Source organism: Megascapheus bottae, chromosome 29, assembly GCF_031878675.1.
Source record: "Megascapheus bottae isolate mThoBot1 chromosome 29, mThoBot2.hap1, whole genome shotgun sequence".
Taxonomy (NCBI): Eukaryota; Metazoa; Chordata; class Mammalia; order Rodentia; family Geomyidae; genus Megascapheus; species Megascapheus bottae.
Genome location: NC_143537.1, coordinates 1,205,416 through 1,211,934, shown reverse-complemented (window position 1 = coordinate 1,211,934; position 6,519 = coordinate 1,205,416).

The window sequence follows — 6,519 nt, the reverse complement described above, 5'->3', positions numbered from 1 at the left end:
GTGTTTCCAAACTTTAAGTTCATCCAGGCAGCGCTCCCTAGGTGAGAACCTACTATAGAAAACTAACAGGAAGTGTAAGATCATTACACGATGAACGCTGAGTCAAGAATCACTGTGTAGGCCTCTTCCACAGAATGGCTTTGCATGCCATGCTCCCGAGTGCATATAAAATGCCCCGTGTGGGCTGCAATGGACATTATAGAGGGTGCTGAGGGCCAGTGGCTCATGCCTGGAGCCTACCTACTCAAGAGGCTAAGATCTGAGGGTAGAGGTTCAAGCCAGTTTGGGCAGGAAAGTCTGTGAGACTCTTACATGGTAAAATGCCAGAAGTTAAAGTATGACTCAAAGTGGTAGAGCACCAGTCTTGAGCAAGAAAGCCAAGCAAGAGCACACAGCCCCCTGCCATGTTAAATACACTGACGCTTACTTGACACATGGCCCCTGGGCTGTTCTCTCAAATAAATTAGTAAGTGTTCTGTGCTTTTCACCTATGATTAAGAGTTGTAATACTTTACGCTTTCCAAGAGATCCAAGAGCTTACAGATTCTTATTGAAATCAATGATCTGCACTTGGTATTAGTCATGTGAGCATACTTTTTTTAATTCATTCATCAAACCTCACTTTAGCTCCTTAGCACATTGCAGACACTGTGATGCTGGCTGGGAGAAGCCACCGGGAGCACTCAGCCTAAAAGGAGGCTCCGTCACCCACAGGCCCGCAAATGTCAGCATTCTGAAGAAGAAGGGCAGACATGCAGGGCAGTGTGAGCTGGTCAGCAGGGACCAGGAAGAAAACATTTAGGCTGAGATGATACTCTTGATACTCATAGATAACCTATTAAAACCCTGTGCTTTTCAATCATAACCACAGGCTTTCATAACCAAAGCCAGAGGCTTTGTGCGATTTCGTAGGTAGATAAACTGGGGCTGAGAAAGGTCAGTGGGCTGGTTAAAGGCCACCACAGCAGGAAGCAGCCAAGCCTGCACCTGCACCCCCATGCTGGTTTTAGGACGGGTGTGATGATTGTTGGCATTTCTGAGCACTGTGCTCTTAACCTTTGGCCGTCAGTCTCCGCAGGAAGGAGGAGGAAGAAGCAGACGAGTGAAGGGAGGGAGGGGAAGAGTGCCCCAGAGGAGGAAAACCTCAAATGATCTGTGCATTGCATTAACTGGCTAAAACCCAGCCAGTAAGAAAGCACCTGTGCGGATGGAATTGGCTTCTGTGACAGGCTCCCATTGCTTGAAATGTGCGCCAAGTCTGCCACCTCGTGGCCGCAGGCGGGAGACCTATGCAGGGGTCACAGAGCTGGTAGGGGATCCTGCTGCTGACCTGGGGTGCTGACTCACTGCTTTCCTTGTCCACTGTGGGTACCCCCCCCAAATCAAATACACCAAACTAAGAATCCATCAAGGCAGCTGCCACCTCACAGCTGACTCTGTGTGTGTGTGTGTGTGTGTATGTGTGTACGTGTGCAAACAAGTGTGCCAACATCACATCCTCAGAGATGCTTAAGTTTGACCCTAGCCCTCTACAGGTCAGGTCATATAAATCTGAGGCAACAAAACAGAGAGACCTATAATTCCTACCTGACAGATGTTTTATTGGGGAGTGAATATTTGGGTTGCCTTTACTGGATAAAGTGCCCTGATTACTTAAAGTATGCCAGAAACAAAGGGAGTACTTACTGAGTACTGCAGAATAGTAACCTCAGTAACAGGAAACCCTGTGGAGAGTGGGGCTCGGCTGCTTCCACATACATCTTGTCTTTGGATTCGGGGACTTGCCTTGCCGGGCAGGCCTTTCATCTCATGCTTCCGGCCTGATTTTTCACAGGCACTGTGTCCAGCTATGGGTCAGGAAGGCTTCTTGTGAACCAGCTTTTCATTCTGCACAGTCACACCTCCCTCCCCGCCACAAGTCTTCATTCTGAGCATCACGGTGTTTGTGACAAGCCCATCTCCTGATTTCTTCCGTTTCTTCTGTGAGGACAATTCCCCCAGAACAGTGCTGAGCTCACGTCTCTCCATACACCTTTCCTCCATCCCACAGGAAACAGTAACCACAGCCTTTAGTGCAGCCTTCAGAACCTCGTCCCCCAGCTCATCATACGAACCCAGGTCTTGTGTCTCAGCTCCTGTGCTTGTTTTTGCTTGGCCTGCCAATGAAGACTGGCACACGGCACTATTTAATCATGTGGAAGAACAAGAAAGTCTGACAAATCCTCTAAGTACAAACTTGTTGTAGAGTGAATGGCTCCTCAGCTAAAATCTAAGCTCCTGTGAGTGGACTATTCATCTGAGGTACCCAGAGCCATGATTAAATAAGCTCGTGTCTCCAGACAAACTAACACCCCACTCTCTCCAATTCCAAACAACTCAGTGGACCAGAACAGTCACAATGAAAGAAGGGTTTATCCTCCTTCTGTGCAGGGATGGCACTGGGGATTAGAACGGGGTGGGGTGGGGTGGATTTTCTGTTGTTCCTCAGCATCTCAAGTCCCTTCCTCCGTTTGAATCCCCCACTATGTGAATGGACTGAGATGTGGTTCTGGGGGTCAGGCATGGGAGCTAGCCGTGAGCAGAACTCTGGGATTTCTTTTTCATCCTGTCATTTCTGTCCAGCGGCAGGCAGGCAGCAGCAGGACTCCATCCAGGCTGCTCCTACAGCCTGTGGCAACACGAGACCAACTGAGAACGCTGCTGGTTTCCAGATCTTAACCGACCAAGAATCGGGATTCAAAACGCCGGCAGCCCCATGAACTGCTCAGGGGCACAGAGCAGGGAGTGAGTGGCCAGCTTGGGTCCTGTCCTCTGGTCCTGCAGCGCATCTCACTGCAGTCACCAGAGCCACGGCAGATCTCTGGCGATGCTTGAAGACCCAGCCATGAGGCCCAGGAGCACAGCTGGGGCGTCCCAGGGTGCGGGGGACACGGGGTCAGGCCGCCCTGGGGTGTGGAGTCACGGGGTCAGGCCACCTCGGGGTGCGGGGAACACGGGGTCAGGCTGCCCTGGGGTGCGGGGTCACGGGGTCAGGCCACCACGGGGTGCGGGGGACACGAAGTCAGGCCGCCCTGGGGTGCGGGGGACACGGGGGTCAGGTCGCCCTGGGGTGGGGCAGCGGGGGACACGGGGTCAGGCCGCCCCAGGGTGAGGGGGACACGGGGTCAGGCCGCCCCGGGGTGCGGGGGACACGAGGGTCAGGTCGCCCTGGGGTGGGGGAGCGGGGGACATGGGGTCAGGCTGCCCCGGGGTGGGGGGGGACACGGGGTCAGGCCGCCCCGGGGTGCGGGGGACACGGGGTCAGGCCAACCCGGGGTGGGGGGGACACGGGGTCAGGCCACACCAGGGTGCTGGGGGACATGGGGTCAGGCCACCCCGGGGTGGGGTGCGGGGGACACGGGGTCAGACCGCCCCGGAGTGGGGGGGACATGGGGTCAGGCCACCCCGGGGCGGGGTGCGGGGGACACGGGGTCAGGCCACACCAGGGTGCTGGAGGACACGGGGTCAGGCTACCCCGGGGTGGGGAGCGGGGGACACGGGGTCAGGCAGCCCCGGGGTGGGGGGACAAGGGATTAGGCGCCCCGGGGTGGGGGGGACACGGGGTCAGGCCACCCCGGGGTGGGGTGTGGGGGACACGGGGTCAGGCTGCCCTGTGGTGGGGGGGGACACGTGGTCAGGCCACACCAGGGGGGGTGGGGGGGACACGGGGTCAGGCCACCCCGGGGTGGGGTGCAGGGGACACGAGGTCAGGCAACACCAGGGTGCTGGGGACACGGGGTCAGACCGCCCTGGGGTGCGGGGTCTCGGGGTCAGGGGGCCCCGGGGTGGGGTGCGGGGTCTCGGGGTCAGCCGCCCCGGGGTGGGGTGCGGGGTCTCGGGGTCAGGCGCCCGGGGTGGGGTGCGGGGTCTCGGGGTCAGGCGCCCGGGGTGGGGTGCGGGGTCTCGGGGTCAGCCGCCCCGGGGTGGGGTGCGGGGTCTCGGGGTCAGGCGCCCGGGGTGGGGTGCGGGGTCTCGGGGTCAGGCGCCCGGGGTGGGGTGCGGGGTCTCGGGGTCAGGCGCCCCGGGGTGGGGTGCGGGGTCTCGGGGTCAGGGGGCCCCGGGGTGGGGTGCGGGGTCTCGGGGTCAGCCGCCCCGGGGTGAGGTGCGGGGTCTCGGGGTCAGGCGCCCGGGGTGGGGTGCGGGGTCTCGGGGTCAGGCGCCCCGGTCCCCACCGCCGGGGAAGCCGCCCGCGGCCGGGCAACCGCGCCCTCCGAGCGGCGTGAGCGAGCAAGCCGCCCTGCCGGAAGTCCGTGGGAGCTCGGGGCCGCCCTGCCGGAAGTCCCTGTGCGTTCCCGGACGCGAGGTGGGGGCGTGTCTTCCCGCGGGAGGTGCCAGCTCTCGCGAGACTTGGTTCAAACGCTGTGGCGGCCGGCGCTGGCCGTGGGCGCGAAGGTCGGGGATTTCCAGTCTCAGGCGGCGGCGGCGGCCGGAGCCGGGGCGCCCGGGTCTCCCACGTCGGCCTGCCACGGCAGCCGGCCCCGGGGAGCGGACGGAGGTGAGGGCGGAGGCCGGGGCGGGGGGCCGGCCGGGCGGAACGCCGCTCGCCCGGAACGCTGAGCTCGCGCGCGGGTTTCCGGCCGGACCGGGTCCGCGTGGGGACCGGCCGGGGGGAGGGGGGGGCGGGCGGCGGGCGGGACCGGGCCGGGGGAGCGCGGGCGAGGCCGGGGCGCGGGGCCGCGGGCGTCCGGAGCTTCCCGAGGCGCGGCGGGCAGTCCGGGCGCCCGGCCTCCGGCGGGACGGCGCGGGGAGGCGCCCTGCCCGGGTCGCCTGGGCTGGGGACAGTGCGGCCTGCGGGGCTCCGCGTGAGCTAACGCGGGCGGAGCGTGCCGTCCTAGTCCTCCATGGTTCCCGTCTGCAGTCGACGGCGTCGCCCTCGACCATCGGGGGGCGTCCTCCTTATCCTCTCGCCCATCAGACCCCTAGACCGGGGGCGTCCTCCTTATCCTCTCGCCCATCAGACCCCTAGACCGGGGGCGTCCTCCTTATCCTCTCGTCCATCTGACTCCTAGACCAGGGGCCCTCCTCCTTATCCTCTCGTCCATCAGATCCCTAGACCAGAGGGCATCCTCCTTATCCTCTCGTCCATCAGATCCCTAGACCGGGGGGCGTCCTCCTTATCCTCTCGTCCATCAGATCCCTAGACCGGGGGGCGTCCTCCTTATCCTCTCGTCCATCTGACTCCTAGACCAGGGGCCCTTCTCCTTATCCTCTCGTCCATCAGATCCCTAGACCAGAGGGCGTCCTCCTTATCCTCTCACCCATCAGATCCCTAGACCAGGGGGCGTCCTCCTTATCCTCTCGCCCATCAGATCCCTAGACCAGGGGGCGTCCTCCTTATCCTCTCGTCCATCAGACCCCTAGCCCAGGGGGCGTCCTCCTCATCCACTCGCCCATCAGACCCCTAGACCAGGGGGCATCCTCCTCATCCTCTCGTCCATCAGATCCCTAGAGCAGGGGGCGTCCTCCTTATCCACTCGCCCATCAGATCCCTAGACCGGGGCGTCTTCCTTATCCTCTCGTCCATCAGACCCCTAGACCAGAGGGCGTCCTCCTTATCCTCTCGTCCATCAGATCCCTAGACCAGAGGGCGTCCTCCTTATCTTCTCGTCCATCAGACCCTTAGACCAGGGGGCGTCCTCCTTATCCTCTCGTCCATCAGATCCCTAGACCAGGGGGCGTCCTCCTTATCCTCTCGTCCATCAGACCCCTAGACCAGGGGGCGTCCTCCTTATCCTCTCGTCCATCAGATCCCTAGACCAGGGGGCGTCCTCCTTATCCTCTCGTCCATCAGATCCCTAGACCAGGGGGCGTCCTCCTTATCCTCTCGTCCATCAGATCCCTAGACCAGGGGGCGTCCTCCTTATCCTCTCGTCCGTCAGACCTCCTAGACCAGGGGGCGTCCTCCTTATCCACTCGTCCGTCAGACCTCCTAGACCGGGGCGTCTTCCTTATCCACATCCCCTCCTGCCCTGTCCACCCACCGCCCTGGGCCCCTGTGTGCGTGTGTCACACTTGTACGTGGGAGATTCCAAAGGGAAGGCCGTCCACTGTCTGGTGTGGACTTAACCAAGGTGCCCACACGATGTCAGAAAAACCCATTGGCTTCCTGCCAGGTGGTTTTGGGTGGAGGAATGGGAGCCAGTTCGAGCTTCTTGGGTATCTTGAGGTTAGCCCCAGCTTTCTTTGGTAGATGTTGAGATGACAATAGTCCCTTAGCCCAGACTGTCAGGGGAATGAAGCAGTGGACCGGGATGTGGTGGTTTGCACTGAGGCACTTAGACAGCCAGATGGCCCTGCCACCATGCAGGCATGTGAATATTTCCCATTGTGAAGCGACAGCTGCCAGCCCCAAGTAAGTGGCCTGTGGTAACTTTCCCTCTGCGGCAACCCTGTATTCTTCTTCCCCATCTTCACTCTTAAAGGTGTTGCTTCCTAATTCACTGGCATACTGTGTCATTTGTCACACGTTTTTCAGTCACT